General features: G+C 39.0%; 1 protein-coding gene across 1 annotated transcript in view; it reads right to left on the bottom strand.

Annotated features, from left to right (window-relative positions):
• otud7a (OTU deubiquitinase 7A) overlaps positions 1–19,286 on the bottom strand; it is a 57,439-nt gene extending 38,153 nt beyond the window's left edge. The window contains exon 1 of the mRNA XM_007908825.2: positions 19,196–19,286. The gene's annotated coding sequence lies outside the window, so the exon portion shown is untranslated. The remainder of the gene's footprint in view (positions 1–19,195) is intronic.
• Positions 19,287–25,412: the final 6,126 nt, after the last annotated feature.

Genomic DNA, 25,412 nt, shown 5'->3' with positions numbered 1-25,412 from the left:
CTGACCTGCAGCACTTTTCAATGGAATCAAAGGGCATACTATCTGTTGATTTTCGCGAGAATGAAAAATGAAAAAAAAACATAAGAGTGTTATAGGCTGGAACAAATTCTTGTGCTTTGAAAACTATAGGTCATATGAACCATTGGTAATACAGCCTTCTGATACACTTAATATTTGATTATTTGCCTCAACCGTTTCGTTTTTGTAAATTATACAAAGAGTGGGCGGTTGATTATACTATTGGAAACCAATCAACATCTTAAGTGTTTACAAACCAAACTATTTCTTTGCAATCTTTGAGAATTACACAAATGTACAGTTTTAGTTTCTCCGTTATGGAGTGCATATCCCTGGGAGATGCATCCTACCTAGAGATTTGAGGCACAGGCTAGGAAAAAACAAGGCATGGGGAAACCAGATTATGATTTCAGGTACTGCTGCAGTTTAACCAGTTCAGACTGTACAAATTATTGGCATGTTTCCCATTGTTTGTTCAGTGAGACTCACCCTATCAGTTATGGCTTTGGCTTGTAGGATAAACAGATGCCAAATGGAAAGAATTCTTGTTACCACTGACTAGTCTGCTCCTTCAAGTTCCCCTAATGATTCACACTGGGTGGTCCATTATCAACAGTACCCTGAGTAATGTGAACTAGCCCAAGTCAAGTATTGGACTACCAAGTCGATCACAGGGGATCAACTTAAAACATATCTGAATAAAGGGGAGGGCGAGGGACAGTTTCAAGTTTGTGCTGACAGGGATTGTTCAAAATGCTTTTGTAAATTCTGGAAAACATAATTACGTTTTGAAAGACTTGCAACAGTTTGTTATCTTTTGAGCTAGAATTGTTTATTACTTCAATAATTTTGATACTGCTAACTGAGGAAATAATTGGGTCAGAGATTTGCCGTGCATGATTTTTGCCCCAATAAGATATGAATCTGAAATAAGCACAGAAAAAAATAGGCTAATGTTGTTCAACCACAGCCAATCAATTATGGTTCTTCTGTCTAAAATGTTAACCTTGAATGGGTCAAACATGGAATGGATTAAACACTTCAAGCAATGTATCTACTTACAAAAATGTTTGTACACAAAATGCATAAACACAGATAGAAAAGGCTCTAAAACTAATGTGACAATTGTGGAAGATTTGGAAGGATTCAGATACAACTATGGCTACTGGATCGTACCATATTCTTTATCTCAATAGATAACATTGCAAGGTTAAAAAGAATAGATCAGAAAACCAAAGAATGTAAGTGCAGGAACAGGCCATTTGACTCCAAGTCTGTGTTGATGTTTTTTCCTCCACAGGAGAATCTGAATCTAATCCTACTTTTCTGATCATATTTAACACTCGCTTCCCCACAATATTCTTCTTTTTCATGCATCTATACATGTGGAGTCCTGTAGCTCAGTGGTTAGAGCACTCGCATCACAAGCGAGAGACCTGGGTTCGATTCCCGGCAAGGCAAAACCACAGGAAAGTTTCCTTATTCCACACACCTGATAATAATTCCTCTAGAAAAGAAAACAATAATAAATTGGTCACTTCAATCCACGACCATTTGTGGGCACTGCTGTGCGCAATTGGCTGCCGCATTTCGCCCATAAAGTCAATTCTTATTACAGTATATTCTGTGAAGGGCTTTGAGACGTCTAGAAGACATGAAAAGTGCTTTACCAAATGCAAGGATTATCATTATTATCTATAATGAATGAAATGGTTCTTTTATAGGATGAACAAATTCTGATTATAAGAATGGAAGGAGAGCAGAAGCGAAGAGTGTACTTCACTTAGACGCATGGAATGTTGGTTTGGAAGTTGTGGAATTGGGGGAACTGGATAGGAGAGTCTGATCTTTAATGGGAATAAGCAAAACACTTTGTGCTCCAGTGGAATTTACAGATGCTTCGATCAGAAATTTGCTAATGCATAATGAACTGATAGAGGGTTTTCTAAATTAAGTTTTAATAACTATCATAAACTTTCAATGCAGGAGTACAAACATGCGATTTGGCCCATTGTGTCTGACACTGCAACTACTCTTATTATTAATCCCATTTTCCTGCTCTCTCCCTATATCCCATAATGTATTTGGTGCTCAGGTACTTATCCAGTTATCTCTTGAAAGCTTCTATTGATCCAGCCTCAATAGCAATTGTGGTAATACATTCTAAAAACCCCGAGTGAAGAAATTCCTTCAAAATCGCTCCCTTCTACTTTTCATAACAATCCTGAGATTATGCATTTCCCAACAATTTGCGCTAAAAGGTTATTATTTACAGTACTTATCCCTGGGAATTATTGCTTCTTTAGCAATGCTATAGTAAGGCTACAACATAGGACATATTTATGAATGCAATACTTACTTGCATACAAATCAGTACACAATTTATGAATATGTTAAGTATGCATTTTGTAAGTGTGACATACAAATAAAACAATTTGTTATTTTATAGCTCACCTACTTTCTGAGATATCCTTCTGGTGCTTTACCACATGTAAATAATAATTAATATTATTTCTGGATATTTTATAGCACAGACACAGTGTGGAAAATGGCCTTCTATGCTGACAATTTCAGTTTTTATTAAATTTGTTACAGGTATTTTGCTTAGCTTTCTCTAATGCAATTCTCAATTCCCTTTTATAAATCTACACTGTAATATAAACCAGAAATCCAACTAAATGGTCTTCCTGTTTGCAGTCTCAACATTATCACAATTAAAAGAATATTTCTTTTAGAAGAAAACAATTAAAAGTGCGTGGAGCCATGCCACTTATACTGCTGCTTTTGACTGCAGTACTAAACAATTTGGACTTATATAGTCTTTCATGTAGGATAATGTCTCCACGCACCTCACAGAGATAGAGTGGAAGATAAATGGGTAGGAGGGAGGTGACCGAAAGCATAATCAAAGATAGGTTTTTAGGAGACTTGTGAAAGTAGATAGGAAGAGTGCAAGTCCGAAGGATTTTGGAAACGACTCATTTCTTACTCTTATTCTGCTGTTTGAGCACACAATTTATAGATTACCCAAACAGTCTAAATTTTTTCCTGATGGTGGTCATGCTTTAATGTAATGATCTGCCTGAGGCCTAATGTGAGTGTGCAAACATATCAAAGAAAATCTAAATTAGATTTCATTAGCATCATGTATATATTTCTGATTAACCATCTGTTACCTTGAACATTTCATTTGGAACGCTGGCAATCATGCAGCTAGTGGCGAACATTTGTGTGATACCAGGCTTCGGTTAGCTGCATTTCACAAGTATAGCTCAATTTTAATTCAATTTCCTAATCAACTTTTTATCCTCATTCACAGTCCCTTCTAAAACATACTCATTTTGTCACATTCCATTAATTGTTTATCTGAAATAACTTCCCAGGTCAAAAAGCATTGAATACACAAATAGACTGAATAATCAGTAATCACCCATGTTTCTATAAAGCGACACTGCTGTACAACACTTCCTATTCTCCCCCCGTTATCCTACTTCACAGCTGCTCACCTTCATATGTCCCTCCTCTAGATAGCAGGCAGACAATTAGCTGTGTGCTCTTTCTTGTGTTCGAACACCGGCCATTCCCTGGTTCAGCTAACAGGAAGTACTATATTGTGCAGCATATCTGACAGAATGGTTTTAGTCTCAGTACTGGAATGCCCCACCTTCTGGCACGGCTAAGAATTGAAGAACACACGACTTTTCAAATAGCATCTCCTCGGTGACATGTACTCCTGCTATTGTACTGAAGAATGTGAAAATACATATAGAAATGTAATGAAAATTGTCGCCAGTTGTCTTAAAATTGTATCAAATAATTATCTCTGGTCGAATGTTATTCAAGCAATAAAAGATTTCTAGTATAGTACAACTGCTTTGTTCCTAAAAGACCTTCAGGAAACCAGGGAACACTGCCAAGATGGGACAATACTAATTGCCTATCACAATAGATAATAGGTTGGATTCAGATTTCAAAGGGTATTGGGACAGCATAACCTAATAGAATTACTCACAATAATAATAATCCTTGCATTTGATATAGCGCATTAAGACATCGTTGAGACGTCTCAATGCGCTTCAGAGGATAGACTGTGACTGTATTTTGTGAGCGAAATGCAGCAGCCAGTTGCACACACAATATCTCACAAGCAGCCACGGAGTGAGTAAACAATTTTATTTGGGAGATTTTTGGCCAGGGTACCAATAGAAACTCCCTTGTTTTTTCGAAAAGCACCACGGAATCATTAACATCCACCTGATCAAGCAGATGACACCTGTTTAACATCTGGCAGCAAAAATGAAGCAAGTGAGCAGGAGGGAAACTAAAGGCACAGAGTAGGAGGGAAAGAGGAAAATATCCTGCCCACTGACAAAGTGCCTCTATACACCATAGCACAAATCCAAATCTGAAAATGCAGATACCTAGAGTTCAATCCTGCTGCAGAATAACAAATGCATTTTTTTTTAAAAAGTCCCTAACAGGCTAAAGGAACTGAAAGAAGAAAGACACCAGGCCTGAATCAGAGGTACTTAAGGAAGTGGCCAATGAAATTGGTCATGTTTAGGAAGGCATATTCAGAGACATGTCTGAAAATTGTAGAACCAGGAATGCATCACATCAATTTATTTTAAAAAAGACAAAATAGAAAACCTGGACAATTACAAGTTAGTGAAAGGATGCATTTGATGCAGGATTAGAGAATATTCTAAAGGAGGGAATAATGAAACACCAAGAAAAATAGAATAATACAATCATAAAGAGGGACTAAGCATGGCCTCAAGCTTTTGGAGTCTGAGGAAATAATGAAGTTGGAAACTCAGGAGGGAGTCAGAAGACATTATATATTTAGATTTTTGCAAAGCTTTTGACAGTGTTACACAGGAGACTTGTCCACAAAGTTGAAAGGCATGAAACGAGAGGGAGGGGAGCGAAAGAGGAGCTTAAGTGGATGGGAAATTGGCTGGATCTTAGGTAGCAACAAGTAGTTTACATAGAGTTGCATCAACATTGGAAGCCTCAAGGATGATACAATTTACACGCTACATTAACGATCTGTAAGTGGAGACAGAAATCAACTTACTATCATTGAACTTTCCAACACAGGAGAAAGCCATTTGGCCCATCATATCTGTACTTACTTTTTGAAAGAGCAATCCATTCATTCCCACTTACCTGCCTCTCCCCATACTGCAAACTACTCCTTTTTTAAGATATCTACCTAGTTTCTTCTTGAAAGCTAATGTGGATTTGGTCTCAACCACTGATCCCACAGGACATCCCAAATCCTAAAAATCCTGTGGGTAAAAAAAATCTCTATCTCTATCGCCCTTAATAAGCAGAACATCCTGCTTAAATTTATCTAATTTTACTAATGATACCAAACTGAAAGTGGACACAAACTAACCAAACATATAAAGATCTGGATAGGTGAGGATGCTGGGCTGACAAGTGGTAAATGTTATTTAATGTGAATAAATGCAAAGTGATGAGATCAGGAAAGGAAAATAAAGTCGGAATATGAACTAAATACAAGTCCACAAGACAACCTGAGAGGACTTTGAGATTCAACCGGATAGTTAACTGAAACCATGAGCATAGTAACACTGAAGAAAGTGAACAAGATCTTGAGGCTCAGTAAAGGGTCAGAGCATAAGTTACAGGAAGTGATTCTGAATTTGTAAAGCAATCACATTGCGGAGTCCAATATCTAACCACAGCTCTTTATTTAGAAGTTTAAAAGGATCATTGCAAACAGGAACCACATTCATTTTAACCAAATAGTGCAACTTAAAATGGTTCACAAGGAATATAGTATGTCTTATATTTTCACAATCTTAGAGTTCTCAAATGACGTAGTGCCATGTGTTACATAATTACACCACCACACACTCCATGGACAAAACTATTGATTTATTCTATGATTTAAGCATTATTCCCATGTTAAAGTTGCTGCATTTTGTACACCTGGAAGGTCCAAAACAGTCCATGCCAGCCAATGAGCAATCTACTATTGTACCAATAATTTTATTGGAACAGATAAATAATAAAGATGCAAACTTTTGCTACTATTAAAAAAAGTGGCCTACATTTAAATTTAGGAAGTGGGAAACCATTACGCACAATTTATAACCACTTCCTTTCCTACAGCATGCTTGATGACTGAAAGGCCTAGTTATTTTTAAACCAGAACATTTGTACAGAGATGCCAACACAAGATTTTATTTCCATGTGGGAGTTTTGTATGGATGAATCATATTTGCCAATGTTCTAACATGTAATGTCTGGTTATAGCTGGCTTAAATGCATTTTAGAATTGCATTCTAGTCTTATTGCATTTTGTACGTTTATCTGTAGTCATATAAAAGTAAAATTATCTTATAGGACTTTTCATTTTTCAAATTACAAGGAGATTCTTGCCTCACCAGTTTAAATAGGCCTGACACCAATTTGTTCAAAATAAGATTCAAATCCCTATGTCTTAATTTTTTGGGTACATTTTATCAACTAGGATACTACTGCAAGTTTGTCAATTGAATTTCCTGACAAACCTGGATTATGGGCCGGAATTATGATCACATAATCCACCTAACAGTTAAGGTAATAGACACTAAGAAACACTGTACACAAGAATGAATAACTAACTATGTCCTTAAAAGTGTAGTTAGTACCTTGGCCTACTATATAAAAAACCTATTTGCATTTGTACTATATCTTTTCCATGATATCCAGAAAGGTAAATAAAATTCTCACTACTTGTAGTTAAATTAGCAAACCTGAGGCCCGAGTCATCATTTGAGGGTCTGAGGAGCAGTGTACAACACCCATCTCAGATAGATCCGACAGATGTTGGGCAGCTGTGACAGCTAGATCTTCGACCAGTCTGGGATGAAAAAGATGATGATTGCATATGTATGATCCTAGATATGAGTAATGATCCCAAATAAGAGGCTATCTGAAGCTACGGTATAACAGTGCTGCTTAGTCAATAGGGCAAAATAGAGATATGCTGTCTAAAAACAGTAAAATGCAAATCCAAGTTACAACACAATACAGGGTGATCCCGTTAAAAGCGGTTGTCCCGAGGCCAGAATCGCAAACCCATGTTGAAATGAAACGTGAAAAATAGCCAATTTTCATGTCATTAGGTTGTTGCTGAGGCACTGATGCCACTTTCTGCGCTCACTATGCACAAGAAGTGATGGCAGTGCCACTTTCTGTGCATAGTGCAGGAATTAACTTCAATAGCAAACTGACATCAAAGAAGATGCATATCCTTTTAGCGTCAATAGCCAGGTATATTGTGCCACAGCTGTGTCTACCGGGTTTACAGTACATCGCACCAGCTCGAAACCAGAGGGCTTTATAATGGGGTTGCCTTATAATCCTGTAGCTCAGTGGTTAGAGCACTCGCTTTGTAAGCGAGAGACCTGAGTTCAATTCCAGGCAGAGGGCGAAACCTTGGGCAAGTTTCCTTACTCCACACACCTAATAATAATCCCTCCAAAACCAAAAACAATAATAAAATTGGTCATTTTCAATCTACGACTGTTTGTGGGACATTGCTGTGCGCAATTGGCTGACGCGTTCGCCCACAAATATACAGTCAATTCACTTTACAGAGTGTTCTGTGAAGCGCTTTGGGACGTCCTCCCGATGTGAAAATCGCTATATTAAATGCAAGGATTATTATTATTAGTTTGCAATTTTTTTAAAAAAAATTAGATGCATATTGATATGTCATTCAATAAATACACTTATTTTGCTGTTAATTAATTCTCTGGGTATTAGAAGTAATTAATCTGATATTGTTCATATTCATATTGTTCAGAATATTCACATCCTCTGCATAAAATCTCACTCATCTTTACAGACAGCTTCTCACATGGAAAAAATAATTTGCACAAAGCTTCAAGTAAGACTGCAGGTGAATGAGGAGGGAAGCCATTTGTTACAGCATTGTGATTTATCTTCTTCCTGTGCTTGAAATCAGCTATGCAGCATAGAAAGGTACACTGGAAATTCCCCTCCTTGTCTACAAAATCCTGAACAAGAAACAGCTGTTGTTTCAGACTCTCATGTTCTTCATTATACTGTATATAGAATTCATAACTAGTTGCCCAAAAAACAGAAAAACTTTCCAATAACCAAGTAATTTAAAAAGTTTCAAAACATTTTAAAAATAGCTATTCAAATTCAAAATGGATATTAAAGATGAAACAAGCATTTTTGGGTGTTTCCCCCTTTCCCAGGTCTAAATTAGTCCAATTACAAAAATCCCCAAGGATAGAATCTAGCATTATAACCCAACTCCTCAAGGTGAGTCAAATACATTCATAAATCCATAATCACTTTCCAGCTCCTCATGCACAAGGCATAGAGATAAACTGACTATTAGCATTTGCTGACAAATCAACATTAATAGCAGAAATACACAACTTGCATTTATATAGCGCCCTTCAAGCGGGGCAGCCTCTTGAAACGCGGCTGGTGAACTGAATTTAAAATAAATAAATGCAACTGAAAGGATTTAGTTTGGGAAATCTGAATTTCTGGTTGAAATGCCAAATCAGTTAGTTACGCAGTTTCTCAGCCTTACCAATGGCGGAGCCTGACGCCGAGTCAGAAGGAGGCAGGAGGTGACTTTAAGCACGGTCAAAACATACATAATAATGCCTTACAGTGGGACACTTAAACTTGGTCCAGAATTCAGATTTCCCCAACTAAATCCTTTCAGTTGCATTTATTTGTTTTAAATTCAGTTCACCAGGCTTACCCAACTCCATAGTTGTAGAGAAATCTGAAGGAACTTTTCCAATTTCACATCTGAAATTGACATTTCATTTCTGGCATTTGTTTTTCATAAACTGTACATAAGCTACAAATTTATCAAATGACCACATTAACAAAATTAGAAACCACAATTAACACTCTATTCTGTGTCTACTTTCCTTCATTCTGCTCCACAGAACATGTTGCAACACCATTGCTGTAATGTCTGACACATGCTATTCAATACAAATGTCATAAACTGATTTTTAAACTTTTTTAAAAAAAATGTGCATCTGGTTGAAATGCCAAATCAGTTAGTTATGCAGTTTCTTTCCAAAATCTCAAAATAAAGGTTGGTAACCTAATTATTATGTACTGCATGCATTTCATAATACTGTATTTGATTTCCATATAGATTCAAACCATACATTAAGATGCACTGAAATTCATGAAACAATACAATATATGGGCAAAATTATCTGGCATAGCTTGTTTGGATCTTTAAGCAGAAATATGGTCAGCTTTTCCAGGAGAGGAAACAACTACGCCAAAACTTTCACCTTTGTAACTTTTCACAAGAGAAAGTAGTTCCTGTAAGAACTGACTTTTTCAGTTAATGAGTCTGGGTTTTCCTTAAATTGCTTACTTTTTCAATTTCAAAAGTACACAACCGATCAGAAATTCATGTATTCGAATAATTTGATGAACAGTTGTATCTCTTTAATCAGCTACATAGAGACTTGATTTATCCATCAATGCACACAGCGCATCCTTGGGGGCTTAATTATAAGTACACTAATACAGATATCTGGTGTCAGAAAATAACAAAAAATAAAAAAAAGAGAGAAAAGTAGGTAAAGATTGTGACTTATCCCATCAACTTCTTCCTAACTTTAAATTTAAGAAAAGTAGTCCAGCAGATTGCATGAACTTTTTATTTTATTTTTATTTCAATGCTCACTTTTGGCATTATAACAACCAAACTAAAATGGTCAGAGTACCTTCTTAAAATGTAAAGAATTAGGAGTCCTTTCAGTCATTTTCATATTTTATTACAGGTCAGATCTTTCACTCGAAACTCTGAAACTCTGTCTGTCCAGCACCTTGGGACGTCCTCCCGACGTGAAAGGCACTATACAAACGTAATTTTGTTGTTGTTTCACTTCCATTTCCCAACATTCAGCCACATCATTTCACATGCTTTCCAAATGTCTGTACCACATATGCATCCCAACCAATTCTGCATCGAAGACCTTCTGGTTATAGTTACTGAAGGCATAAAGTGTAGTTCCAAAAAGTACCTTTTCTAGAACCTCTAGGCCTGAAGCTAGCTTGGCTAACAAAATCGTTTCTCAATATGCCACAGAAAATTATACAAGCAAAATAGGTATTCCTTACAAAACTATTATCCTAATGCTTTTACTTTGCTGTTTAACTTGAAATACAAAGGAGCTCTATAAATGTAATTACTTGTAAAAAAAATTAAACAGAACATGTAAACAGAACTCATCTAGAAACAAGTATTTAACCCTCACCAACATTTCCCTTTGGTAGTAACAACAAGCATATTCATTGACACTCTCCTCATAGAATTTCAACAATGTAATCCTTTAGGACTTTCAAATAAGGAACTTATGAAGCAGTAAACAAGTACACACAGCAATTAATCGCCTCCAGGGTATCTGGTAACATCCTCCCAGTAGAATTCATGAATAGAATCCATCAGGCTTTCCTGAGGATATAGTATTTCTGACAGTAAACCTGAGAAGAACACCTGTTAAGTTATAGAGATATTTTAGCAACCATGTCCGCCCAGCTAACAATCCTGAAATTCCCCAAACAAAGGAAATAATATTTCTCCATGTCCCTTCAGAATGCCTAATCTATCATATCCCCACTCAATCTTCTCTGCTCCAGTTGAAAAAGTAATCAATGTAATCCCCAATCTCTATCAATTTCTTTGGGGTTACTGAAGACAGCTCTAATTGATTTAGCATGAATGCCACAATCTAATATGCCCTTCTTGCTAGAGCATTTATTTACTCTATGGTAAATATGGACTCGTAATTAATATTGCTAACCAATCTGCCTTCTTCTCTTCTCTAACTGTACTGAAAATTCTTTAACCAGGAATATTTAAGTCCCAGTCATTCCCTGACTGAAGCCGTATTTCTTTCAAGGCTTGAGATCATATTACATTTATTTCCAAAACCTTGAGCATTTGTGTAGAAACACTTCATCTACTCTTCACTAATCATGCTTCTTTTTCTTAATCTGTTGTGCAACCTGATTCTTCCCTTGAGAAGTTACATTTTGCTCTCATAACTCTGAATTTTACTTTGTTTAGCTTTTTACCTCTGCTGAACAGGATTCAGTACTGAATACCCACTTTGGGACTTTGAACTCAAGTTGGGGCTGACACTTCAGTGTAGTGCTTGGGATATGCTGCATTGTTTGGAGGTCCTGTCCAACAATTCCCTAGATAAAATTGGTTATTCACTTCATAGCTACTTCAAAGTGAGACTTTGCTGTGTGCAAATTGGTTGCCATGTTACCCTACAAAATACACAGTCACTATTCTTTACATTATCCTGTGAAGTGCTTTGGGACGAAATCCCGATGTGTAAAACCTCTATGTCAAATACAAGGATTATTATAATAATTCTCACATTTGATACAGTGACTTATGTCGCTGCAATGACTCAAAGAGCTTCACAGGATTTTCCGATTTGTAATGAATGTTGTATAGATGAATGTTGCAGTCAATTTTGCACAAAGCAACAACAACACATTATTTGTAAAGCGCCTTTCACATTGAGAGGACATCCCAAGGCTTAAATTGTCTGATAGAACAGCTGCCATTGTGCCTTTAAACGCTGATGTGATCAATACACAGCATTCTCTCACAAACATCAACGAAATGAATGACCAAGCTTAACATATAATATAAATAAATGAGTGCGGGGGTGGGTTCTGATTAAAGTGTATAAAATATGAGAAGTTTAATATGTTACTTCAGACTAACCAAAGTAGTGGGGAAGTAGCAGCAAAACATTCTCAGCATTTATAAAAAATAATTTAAAATGCAAACACAGGGAATGATAAGCTTTGGTGGCCAAACTGCCTTTCCTCATACATGATTTAATGGCATGGAACAACTGTTTTCTATGCAGATCTGGGTGAATTCAACATCGAGCCAAGCAACTGAAATGTTTTAATCCAATTCAATCGTTTTAGAAAGTCAAGCAGCAAGTTTTATGCAACAAAGTTAATCTCTTCAAAGAATGGTTACAATAGTCGTATTAATAGGGAATAGTAAACACAAAAGGGCACAAACTGGTTTCAATGTAAACCACAAGTCAGTCCACCAGCAGTGGACAATATTGCAATTCCACATTGATTTATATTTTTTAAATGGGCTATAAATGGGGAATGTGACTTGTGTGACACACTCAATGTTTTCCAGCTACCTAAATTGACTGGTACAACAGCTGCCATTATGTCTTTAAATGCTGATGCGATCAATACTCCGCATTTTATGTAGGCATTATGTTTCAATATCTTTAATGATGTGTTCATCCTCAATAATACACACAATACTGTTAAGTGTATTAGAACAATTCTAAAAGAATCTTCAATTTACATCTTAGTCATCTTGCATTTACTTCATCTTCTCCAAATAGGGTAATTTAAAACAAGCATTTGGTAGGGAGACTTCATTTGCACCCCCCACCCAATACACTCGCGCACATGCATACTTGAATGAATGAGATGTCCAGTGATGGCAACAAGATTCAGACCCAAAGTCAAGTAGACCCAATTGGTATTTTGTGATGGAGCCAATAGGCCAACTGAATTATTGATTCAAGAACCAGGAAGGTTAAGGATGATAATACAGCACCAACTCAATCTCAATTGTTACAATCAATGTAGTTCCATTCATAAAGTTAACCTAAAAAGGAATAAGTAGTGAAATTACATAATATGCATCTTATGGAATGGTGTATAGTACTTATCTCATCACAGTTTGCAGATAGCTGCCGATGAGATTTCCCCAAAAAATCCAGTCCATGTGGATCTTGAAGAGACCACTTAGATCGAGATGAAACACCCACAACACACAATCACCAGTCCAATATGAAAGTCCGGACAGCAACAGCAATGTGAAACTGCCCCCTAGTCCAACTGAAGGACTGGATATTAACACTAAAGACAGACTTATGAAACAGTAGTGCCAGGCAATAGAGATCCAAAATGCAGCACTTTAAGCCAATCTTCACAATTATAGTGAATTAAAACAGCCAATGAGAATCAAAGGAGTAAAAGATATTAGAGGAGTTGTGAAGACAATTGAGTGCTCCACTCTGTTCAAGAATACACACATTCCTCTACTTCAGGGACTATTCTCACTTCCCATTATGTCATCATAAATAGGGGAAATGGAACAGATTATAAATGTTTGCATCCGAAGTGCTAATAAGAGCAATCATTTACAAGCGAAGGTGACTGAGCATATTGCATTTCATGATGTAGTGCGCCATATACATACTGAATTTGCAGATACTATACGGTTTACTGCAAAATTATTATCCAAACAAAAGCCTCAGCAAATAGTAATTATGCACAACAGTATCAAGACATAACCCCAAGTCAGACACACCAAATTCTCCCCTCCAGAGCCCTAAACAAATGCTATATACTAATGATCATGGCCAGTGATAGTTGAAGACCCCTTGGTTCACAGTTCTAATTGGGTTCTTAAAACACAAATTTGAAGTTTACTAATATTGTGGGATATTGTAGTTATCACATACTGTTAATGGCCACACATATTGCATCAGATTGGTGTCTCAAAGCAAACTTTTCTCAATCTTACTCGTATAATGGTTCAGCTACTTTGGAAAATCATGCTTGTCCTTGTAAGTGCCTACAAAACTGCAAATTGTTAGTTAAAAATTCTACTTGGCCCAGATTCGCAGACATACTACAAATATGCGCTATGTCAAACTGTCCTGAAGGTCATTCACTAAGCTGATGTCAATGACAACTTTGAGATTTTTTTATGGTATACCCTGCAATAGAGCAGCACAAACTGAATAGAATGTCAGTGTTCGCTGATTGAAGGGAGCAGCTGATTCCTGTAAAATGGTTTCACATTTCTCCTGAATTTGTTTTAAAAAGCTACCAGAAGAATATATTGGCCCCAATACATATCAATAGCTCTGCACTTTCTTGATTTCACTCCAAATTATCTCAGCTTCTTCGCTATATCTCCTGGCTTCTTCTCTTTCCCACGCAGGGGTACCTATTCCTCTATTCCCCAGCAAATTCTGGTCCTCATCCTCAAATGCCTTCACAACCTTGCCTCACGTTACCTCTGTAGTCTCTTGCATTCCTCTTCAACCTATTCCCTACCTTTTTCTTTAACTGCATTTCAGCCACCTTCTCCCATATCTTCTACTTCCTCCTAGCTCAGGCTCCCCCTTAGACTTTGTAAAATACATCGAGACATTCATCTACGTGCATGCTGCTATACAACTGCATAATTGTTGTTCTAAAGAAAGATTTTACTTTGATAACTTGACCCTGGCAAAAGTGTCACTATCACTCAAGTCATCAAGCTGCCAATATTCTGGCCACACACACATATATATATATGTTTATACTTATACCTAACTCACCACTCCAGCTAACTCATCACGGAGTCCTTTTCCCTTGGAAAGATAAGTTATCAGGAGTTTATTGTATTTTATAGAGCTTGATCAAATTTAAATGTTTCAATGCAATTTACAGAAATTAGTCACGTGCAGCCATTTTGTGCAGAGCAAGTTAGGGGAATGTCCAAATAATTTGACAAATTGTTAGTAAGGACACTAGCAAAAACTTGCTTCTCTTTTTGAATAATTTCCAGCTGAACAGACTGACAAGACCTTGATTTAACGTCAGGAAGCCTACAAGGATCAGTTTTCTTCGACTTAATTCTTGTCAATGACCAAGATACTATTTAGGGACTAGAAGTAGTTGATCCACTAGGATAGTCAACATAACTCACTTCCAGTCTATGCCACCAAGTAACATTCAAGATAAATCAGTTGAACATAAATGAACATCCTTCAAAAAATATTTGTGGAGCACGTAGCTCAAGAATAGTATATACTCAAGTTCAGCAGGAGCAAATTAGATAAAAATGCTCCAAAATAGATAAAGAGAAACATTAAAAGGGAGATTAGAACAGTTTTACACATCTCAAAACTAAATATAAAAAGCTGTTAGCACAGACTGAAAAGAACAAAATTTTCACAAGCTTTAAATGTTCTTCATTGGTGTGATTTTTTTTTAGATTAGCACTTACTGCAATCAACAGCAACAACAAATCAGTTAGTAATGTTGACTGAATTTCTAAATCGTCAGTCTACAAGTTCAACCGGTACAATCTACATGGTCAGCAAGTCAGTAGCTTCTGGCAAAAAACAAAAAAAGACAAATGTAATGCAAATACATAAATGCCAAAAGCATTTAAAAAGGAAGTAGAAGCCCTGAAGACAATTGATAAATACGATATACATTAGACACATAGCAAGAAACAGACCATTCAGCCCACTATGTCGGTGTTTATGCTCCACATGCGCCTCCTCCTTCCCTTCCTCAACTAAGCCTTCAAGCAGCAATCAGAGGCATGATGACTAAACCTAGATGATTGAAGTGAATACAACTTCAAGGATTCAACATATTCATGAAAAAGGTTAGGAAAGGTGGAAGGGTTTCCTTCTATGTTAAAAACATGTAGGAGGGGTAAGGTTGTTAGACCCATGAAATTAATTCTCTGGATACTTGTTCCTGACAAGAAAAGGCCAGAATAATATCAGAATTTGCTAGGTACCACCAAGGCAAAGTCCATACACGCATTCTCACCGTGAGTGATATTGATTTGTTAATGGTTCCAATTCTCCCCTCCCAAACCCTCCTGAAAGTTTTAGAACCAGGAGTATTTAATTGCCAATCCTGACTCAGCTACTGCAATGTTTCAGTTAGTGGTATTATGTCATGATTTTGTACCATCATTATTAATTCTCCCAATTTGTTTCTTCTTCCTCTCTGTATTATCAAATGTACATTTCAGTCTGGATTCACTTGGTCTGGCACATTTTTCTTGTCATGTGTCATCTTGGCTCAATTGGCAGCACTCTTAACTCTGGGTCAGAAAGTTGTGGGTTTAAATCCTACTTTAGGATTTTGAGATTACAATCCAGTCCAACCCTACAACGCTAGGGCTCAGAGCAATGCATTGTCAGAGGCAAAGTTAAAACAGGGTCTCAGCTGTTTGTTCAAGTGGACCTTAAAGACGCCTTGACACTATTCACAAAGCGAAAGGAGTTTCTCCGTATGTTCTGGTAAAAAATCCTCCAGATACATTGGTCATGCGCTTCAATTATCTACAAATACAGTCACTTCACTTTCCAGCAATTCCTTAGGATGTGCTTTAAGACATTTTGACTTTATAGGCACTATATCCAATAGAAGAATAATTTATTATGATTTATAACCCCCACGGTACTTGGACAATAATCGGGATCTGAAGACAGACAGAATTTCCTTAAGCGATATTAAAATAAAAGAGAGCTACAATACTTTTTTAAGATATAAATTGCGATTATTTTGCAAAGAATTGAATACCCAATCATATGCATGACTTATTTTTACACCAGCTCCCTCTCTATGTCAAAAGCAAAGACAGCTTGCTTGACAAATACTCACACAACACTCCAAAAATATCTATAATAATGGAGTTGAGAGCTATATTTTAACAACAACAACTTTCATTTACATAGCAACACTCATGCAGAGTAGAGTCCCAAAGTGCTTGACAGTTGCGGAGCATGATACCAAGCCGGTTGGAGGGGGATTACATTTTAATTACCTAGTCTAAGATCTTGAAGAATCCATCAATACAATAAAACAGGTACAATAAATCTGACTTGAAATGAACATAAAATAATTCAGATTTTAAACCTGTGAAATAAGCTACATTAAAAAAAATGATCTTGGTACCTCATTTCCACCAGATGTTTCTTCCATTCATATTTGGGGGTAACTAATTGTTAAATCATATCAAAACAAGTACATTTGATACTGAGATATTCAACACTAACATCTAGTAAAGTATAATTGCTAAATACCCTCTTGGGTTTACAGCAATTACTGATAAACAGTACACCAGTACAGATTTGGCTCTGTGATTATAATTAACTTTTATGTATACTATATGGAAACATTTAGGATATTACTATATAGATTTTTAAATCTCTTAACATGTAGCATATTACTCACATGTATTATGGTTCAGCTAAATGATTTTTAATTTTTTCTACTAAGAGTATTACTTTTATATATCACCTAAAAGCAAATAGAAGTGCTATGTAACAGAAACACTATTACAATCAAAGATGCAAATGGTATTCATTGATGTGCTAATGCGTGCATTATTCATAACAAATAATGTATACAATTTACACAGGGACCAAATTTCAAGAAAGTTATTATTCATTCTATATCTCTGTTTATATATTTTATATTATATGTGTTAATAATGCAAAGCCTTTAAACAATTTCAAGGGGCAAACTTATTTGAAAAACCGGCATAAATATTTTGCAGGAGCAAACTATACACTCTGCACCCACCCTCTGGAAGCCCATCCCACAGTCCCTCCATCTCACCCCTCCCTCGCCACCTTCAAGACCCTCCTCGTCGACCTTGCTTTCGATCTCCCTGCCCTCCCCCCGCATCGACCCCGACCCTCAGCTCAGGTCCGTCTGTCCAGCGCCTTGGGACGTCCTCCTGACGTGAAAGGCGCTATACAAATGTAATTTTGTTGTTGTTGTTTGTTGCATGAACTCGTTTGATCATGGTGCTTATCTGCATCTTAGATAGCTGAACGTTTAAATGTCCTTGCAATCTCAACATACCCAGCTTCTCAGAGATATTTTCTCAGCTCCACCAGCCACAAAGCATTCTAGTTTAGGATACACATAAAATCTGTGCCATAGGCATCATCATTTAATCAAAGAAGATGGTTGGATAAAGATTAAGATTATTATTTTGAATCAAAAAATACTTTTAGGTACAGTTCTAGAAGAGTGCTGTGAAGTCTTTCTGGTTGAATGCTTCTGTCTGATTTGGCACCTTCTGGTGATGCGTTTGACTGTAGGGATTACTGAGGACATGGCATTTCCACTGAATTACCAAAGTCAATGGTTGTATGAAATTGTATGAAATTATATATTTTTTCAGACTTTTTTTGCCACATAACCAGATTGTGCAAATTCACTGTATCCTCAAACAAACTTCAAAGACTGATGCATCAATATCATGCGACTGCTTCTAATTCAGTTAATACCTGTAACATACATTAACAAATGCCGTAATATCAAATTGTAGATCCCAGCACTTTGTGTCATGGAAACATTGAACAGTTCGGTTTCGAGTCACCGAAGATTTTTTTTTGAAAAAAAGATGACGTTTTAAGCCTTTAATGTCAATATAAATCTCTTAATAGCGGCCCCACAGAGTCAGTCATGCGTTGGTATTCCAGAGTAAAGTTCCCACCGTAACACCAAATAAAAATAGTTTCCGCTTCTAACGGAATCAGTGAAGTTTAAAAAAAAAAGGGGCCTACGAAAATAACTAAGTATATCTGAATACACTGCAGAAGACCACAGAAGTCTGTCACATGCGACGTGAGAGGACAATAACGGGATAATAATAATAATAATAATAATAATATAAATCAGTGGAACAAAAATGCCCGCAAACTCTTCTCCTCTAACCCGCAGCGTGTTATGATGCCGCTTTGGAAAACGTATACGGTACAACGGACACACACCACGTTTTTTTTTTCCTCTCACATTTAAACACGTTAATTTAAACGCCTGCGATTCCGTCCCCCGTTCCTTCGGCTTCGGCTTTGCACTCGTGCGAGAAAAAAACGGGGAGCGTTTTCAAAAATAAAACACGACCGGAAAGCCCAAGTAACGGGACTCAAGCTGTGTGTAAAAAAAAACACACGGTCGGGATGAAGAAGAAGAAGAATAAGAAGAAAAGGTATATATATATATATATATTAAAAAAAGGCAGCTGCTGCATTGCCTGTGCTGTGCTGTACCGCACCGCACGTCCCCGAGGCTGACCGAATGGCCTAAAAAAATATATCACTGACCGACCCGCTTACACTCAGAGGTGGATGGTGGAGGCAAACGTGAGCGGTTGAAGAGAAACGGAACCCCCCGGTGCACCTGCCCACCGACAGGAAAATCCAGAGCCATGGGGGGGGGGGGGGTGGGGGGGAGACGGTGATGAACGTCAATCAAAGGCGAAGGAATCGAAATAGGAGAGTAAAAGAAGCTCTTTTACCTGTGTCTGATTCATATGCGGTTTTGTTCGGGAAGTCCTGTCAGTGGCGATGACCCGCACTCCCTCTGTCTGTCTCCCTCCCTCCCTTCCCTCCCTCACGCACACGCACACACGCCGCCGCCGACAGCCGCTCTGACACTCGCCCGCCCGCCCGCCTGTCAATCAACCCCCACAGCTGGCGCCGGAAGTCCCCGCTTTCTCCCCGCCCCGCCCCGCCCGCCCCGCCCGCCCGCCGCCGCCTTGGTTGGAGAGCCGATTCAAACCCAACGGCCCCCCGTGCAGGCAGGCGAGGCCCGTGCCCCAGCGCGTGCGCACTGCCCTCCGCCACCCGCGGCCAGCAGTGCGCACGCGCCGCGCCCTTTCAAACCGACCGCCATCACCACCGGGAGAACCGTTACCCCGAAGCGGCGGCGGCGGTGGTGGCGGCCGCCGCCGCCGCCTCCTCCTCCTTCTTCTCCTCCTCACTCTAAAGTAGGAACCCGGTTGTTAGTCGGTTGGCGGATCGCTTTTCCGGGGGTGGGGAAAAAAATCCTAATAAACTGTCCCCTTCGACCCACGACTGTTGGTGTGACGCTGTTGCGCGCACATTGGCTGCCGCCTTTTCGCCCACGAACTAAACAGTCACTTCACTTTTACGGTGTATTCCGTGAAGCGCTTTGAGGCGTCTCGAAGACTGGATGAAGGCGCCGTATCAAGTGCAAGGATTAATATCATTCTGATGCGTACACCCTGTTTTTTTTAAATATTCAGACCGTGACCAGGTGTGTTTTGAGAAAATGGCCCCATCGCACTCGCTCCTTCGGCTAAGCTGCTGAAACGTGTGGACGTCGCCTTCTCGCTCTACTGAGCCTTAACTTAACTTAAGCTTAACTGGAAGGGTGACCCGTTCGAGCTGGACAAGCTGCGGGATGCTTGCCAGACAGTGCTCTTACGTTGCGTCTTGCGGGATCTAACGGGCGAGCGAGTCAGAAGAATCATCATCCTCAGTCAGACTCTTATCCTGTGCGAAAGGCGTGGTATGCGAGTGCAAGATGTTGCTCGTACCATCGTGCAATTATAGGCGCACAAGGGTTAACGTGACTGCAAAGAAGGCACACGCCCACATTACACGTGCCTCCGTTGTTCTCCACTTTTTAACTTAGAGAGTAAAGATATTTTCAAACATCGAGACCACAGAAAAACAGCGCCCAAATTGGGACTAAATGTACAATTTTCCCAAAACTTTGCACTTCAGGGCTTGAAATTCGGGCCTCGGAATTCAAAAGTAATTCATTATACTGAAGCATTAAGAAGTAATTTAAACTTATTATTGCAATGGCAATATTGTACTTATATAGGAAATAAATACAAATAATAACAATGACATGTACAGATGAATGAATTATTAATGCTAAGACCAACCTGTTGGAATTTCTTTTAACAATATTTCACCAGTTCTGTTGTCTCCTCTTCAGTTTTGCACCCTTTTTTGACCTGCATCTGAACTAGATCCAGGAGCAGTGAATGGTTAGAACAGATATCAACCATTTTTGCAGGGATTGCTTTAACATATTAATGTGATTATAAAATAATGGTTAGCAGCTTCCAAAATGTATTGATTTTATGATCAATTACCAATCTGGTTTTGTGATTATAGGATTAGGTAGTATTTCACTTCCAGTCTCTTTTAGACTTCTCAGACTCGGAACACTGTAAATAGCTTTCACTCAATTTTCTAAACTAGCTTCAAAAGTGCTTCCAGTGCTCACCGGTCTCTGTAATAAATTGTATAAAAGCATCAAGTTAGACTGCTGGTAGGTCTTTGCAATTGCCTAGTTCTGTGCCTTTGCAGCTTGTGTGATGATGCTGATAATCTGCTTATGCTAATAAAGATGTAATGTCTGCCTGTGTGTGTTTGTGTGTGTGTCAGCCAAGAACTCAATAACCGATTGATGTAGAGACATGATTTATCAGAAAGGTCTTGCATGGGGGAATGACATGGGCATATTTTTTGGTGGTGGGTAATGGTTGGCTCGGTAAGGCCGTGGGGTTTCCGGGTTCCGCCACGCCCTAGCAGCGACTAGCCAGGGATGGTGAAGCCTGGGGCTCGAGTTGGGGCCTCACCCGGGCTGGGGTTTAGACCTCCTCCTCTCGCTTGATTTAGGTATATCATTTTATATAATAATCTATACTAATAAAGGCGAAATTAATGTCTGTGTGTCTCAGCCAATAACATAATAATCGCTTGACGTAGAGACATGATTTATACCTCATTGGAACGGTCATGCATGGTGGAGTGTCATGGACATATTTTTGGGGTGTATCTCCTATCGTTGATGAGCTAATACCTAAACGAGATCATCGCACATGTATGGCAGTTACGCTTAAGGTGTGCACACAGGGTTTATGACATGTAATAATAATAGTAATCCTTGCATTTGATAATAGTGTGTTTCACGTCTTCAAGACATCTCAAAGCACTTCACAGAATATCCTTTAAAGTGAATTGACTGGATATTTGTGGGTGAAACGCGGAAACCAATTGTGCACAGCAGTGTCCCACAAACAGTCATGGATTGAGTGACCGAATTGTTATTGGGTTTTTTTCTTGAGGGATTATTATCAAGCATGTGGAGTAAGGAAAATTGCCCAAGATTTCACCCTGCCAGGAATCAAACCCAGGTCTCTCACTTGCAAGGCAAGTGCTCTAACCACTGAGCTACAGGACTCCAAACCATGTAAAATGATGTGTGAGTGGTATCACTGAACATGCCAGCTCTAAAAATGAGCATAAAAAATTATGAAGTATCTACAATCGTTTTGCTTTAGGTGTACACAAGGTGTTTATGGTATGTTAAATGGTTTGTGAGTGGTACCATTCCATATTGGATCCTTTGGTTGCTAGCATAGCTGCAACGGGTACACCTAGTATTACAATAAAAAACTACTCAAGTAGCATAGCTTTGTTTCTATAATATTAAACCTAAAATATTTTGAATACACAGTAAATTTAAAATATTTCCAGTGGGTTTTGGTTTTATTTTCTTCTCTATTCTATCCTTTATTCTCATCCTCCCTTTTCTAATTTTTAACTTTTTCTTATCTTTTCCATCTATTCTCATAATTTTAAAGTTTTCAAATATATTAGTTGAACGTTGGTCTACATCTATCGGTACTGTATTTTGAAGACATTGCATATTGCAATGGACAGTTAAACAGTGACACTTTCAAACCAGATTAGATCATTAATCCGTCTCACAAATTACAGTTATAAAATTCTTTTTACACAACGGTCGAAGAGGAATATCTTCTAGCATGATCTGAAAAAGGGGAAGGAAGGGGCAAGGCAACAACAACAACAAAATTTCAGTTGTATAGCGTCTTTCATGTTGGCAGGACGTCCCATATAATCCCAAATCAGTGGAGTTGAAGGAGAGAGTTACAAAGTTTCAGGGCATAGTAGCTGAAGGTACGGTCGCTGATGGTGGAGCTGAGAGGACGAAGGACAAACAGGAGGTCAAAGCCAACCAAGTGCTCACTGTATCTCTCTGTTTCTCTCTGTATGTCTCTCTCTTGTTACCGTTTTGAATGTGATTGACAGGTTCTGTTGTGTTGAATGTTAAGGCACCTCACACCGCTGTTTTACCTGCTGGGTCAAACTAAGCTTGGCCTCCAGACACACAGTCCAACAGTGTTGGCGGGCTGGTTGAAGACCACCCTGGTCTAAATAAAGTGAGATAATAGTTGTGATCTGCTGCCACCAAGTGGCCACACTTTCCAATAAACACTAAATGTTTACATACAGAAAATGGAGGTTAAAGCAATAAAACTCTCGGCTGTTTTAAAATCCTGTAGTTTTTACTTGTTTGACTTGCATTATTGCAACATAAAGAATTAACACCTATACTGAGGAAGAGGTTAGCTAAAGTTTTTTTTAGAATATATATTTATTTATAAATATAGTATTTGGTACAACAGAAATCCAAAACAAACACAACGTATAACATCTTCTGTTACATTTTTCCCTTCTGCCTCAAAAACATTCCATTCTTTATGTTACATTCCTTCACCGCACGCAGGTTGTGCACACTTTTTTTGGGCCACTTCCTTTAAAACTGTCGGGAGTCGCTCCTGTGCGCACTACATCCACGTGTGCACCTGCACACACCCTGAGAAGGCACACTTGCTGTTTTCGGAAAGCGCTTTGATATGCACTGTATGCACACAAGTTTACCGTACATATATTTTTGGGACGCTCTTTGTTTATATCTCGAGCGACCTTCTGTACATTTATATGGTTACTCTCACATTTATTTTAGTCATAGTTTTGGGTGCGCTCGTGGGTGTACCCTGAGCAGCTTGCGCAGGAGCGTTTCCTGCCAGGGTCAGGCCCCATCTGGCCTTTGCCAAGGTTGAGCTGAGCTTCAGCGTGTCCCTCAGTATATAGTCCCTGATTCTAGCGTGCGAGAGCCTGAGGCAGGCCCTTTCCGCCCCTAGTTCTGCCAGAGGAACACCTGATTTCGAGAGAGCCAAAGAGCCTCCTTTACCGAGTTTATGATCCTTCAATAATAATAATAATAATCCTTGCATTTGATATAGCGCTTTTCACGTCGGGAGGACGTCCCAAAGCGCTTCACAGAATATACTGTAAAGTGAATTGACTGTATATTTGTGGGCGAACGCGGCAGCCAATTGCGCACAGCAATGTCCCACAAACAGTCATGGATTGAAAATGACCAATTTATTATTGTTTTTGGTTTTTGGAGGGATTATTATTAGGCGTGTGGAGTAAGGAAACTTGCCCAAGGTTTCGCCCTCTCGATGTGGGTTTCTCTGTGAGTGCCCGGGAAGAGGCTGTACAGCACCAACTGCCATGACAGTGGGTCCCCAGGGACAAACCGTGATAGTATCCATTCCATCTTTTCCAAACCGCCTTTGTGAAACAACAATCCAGGAGGAGGTGATCCATGGTCACCGCGCCTCTGCAGCCATCCTAAGGGTAGTGTGCTGACTGGCCCAGACCTCGAAAGTGCATGGAAGCCCTGAGGCGGAGTTCCTTTAATCACCATCCAGGCCATATCCTGATGGTTGTTGGTCAGGGCCGGTGACGTGGCGTTTTGTCAGACGTAGCTGGCCATCGCGACGGGGTCTGCCGTTCCCCCTTTCGAACTGTTTCGACTACCTGTCACACAGACCGCTCGGTGATTGTGCAGGGGTCTGGGATGGCGTTCTTCTGGAATTTCTCAATAGGTGTTTCGGTATGCTCCAATTGTGGAACGTTTTGAGACAGTTCTGCCAGGCCCACCCTTCTTAACATTGGGTACAGGTAGAAGCCCAGAATGTAGGCATTTGTTGCCAGAGTAGCGGAGCTCCAGGCACAGCGCCACGCAGCTACACACAAAGGTGGCCATGAGGATTACAGCTACATTATGGAGCCCTTTTCCAGGGTTTTGTGCATCATGTTCCCACGGATACGATCCCTCTTGGACACCCAGCTCAGTTGGAAGACTGTTCTGGTGACTGTAGTGGTGTTGGTCTTGATCAAAGGCCAGACCTGGGCCACACTACAGTAACACCGAGAGGGCCTCACACTTTGTCACTAGGTTTTTTCCGGTGATGGACAGCGAGCGTTGGCGCCACATCTCCGGTTTCTTCCTCATTTCCTCTATATCTAGCTAAAGTTAAACACTGCATGCACAAATGTACCATATTAGCAGAGAGGGGGAAATAGGAGACTGGGGAGGCAGAGTTGATTTTGTATTGTCTTTGAACTCACATTTTCAGTCCAAGGTGATGATGCAGGAAGAAGAGAGAGAGATCAAAGCAGATGGAAGGGAGATGATAAGAGTGGTTTGGGAGTTTCACTAACCTCCAGAAAGATTGTGGAGTAAGCTATGGATACAGAGTGAAATATCGCATAGTAAATGGCTGTACGCTAGCTTTGAGAGGAGAGGTTGGGAAGCTCGTTTGGGGAGTAAAATAATTTGGGCATGGAGAGATAAACCCAAAATGTTAGACTAGTTGTTTTCTCGTTGAGCACATCTAACTAGAGAATTTCATTCCATAATTGATGATGTAACACTGGCTCATTTATTTTATCCTCCCATGTGTCCCTGACTTATAGATGCGCATCCACCTTTCCTGAATAACCTGTACCTTTGTACTTCTTGATATAGCTTTTTGAGACACTATAAAACAATAAACAGTTAAAGCGTATCGATTTTTTTATCTGAAGACA

The sequence above is a fragment of the Callorhinchus milii genome, unplaced genomic scaffold (assembly GCF_018977255.1).
Source record: "Callorhinchus milii isolate IMCB2004 unplaced genomic scaffold, IMCB_Cmil_1.0 Scaffold22, whole genome shotgun sequence".
NCBI classification, from domain to species: domain Eukaryota; kingdom Metazoa; phylum Chordata; class Chondrichthyes; order Chimaeriformes; family Callorhinchidae; genus Callorhinchus; species Callorhinchus milii.
This window is presented reverse-complemented; position numbering and strand designations above follow the sequence as displayed.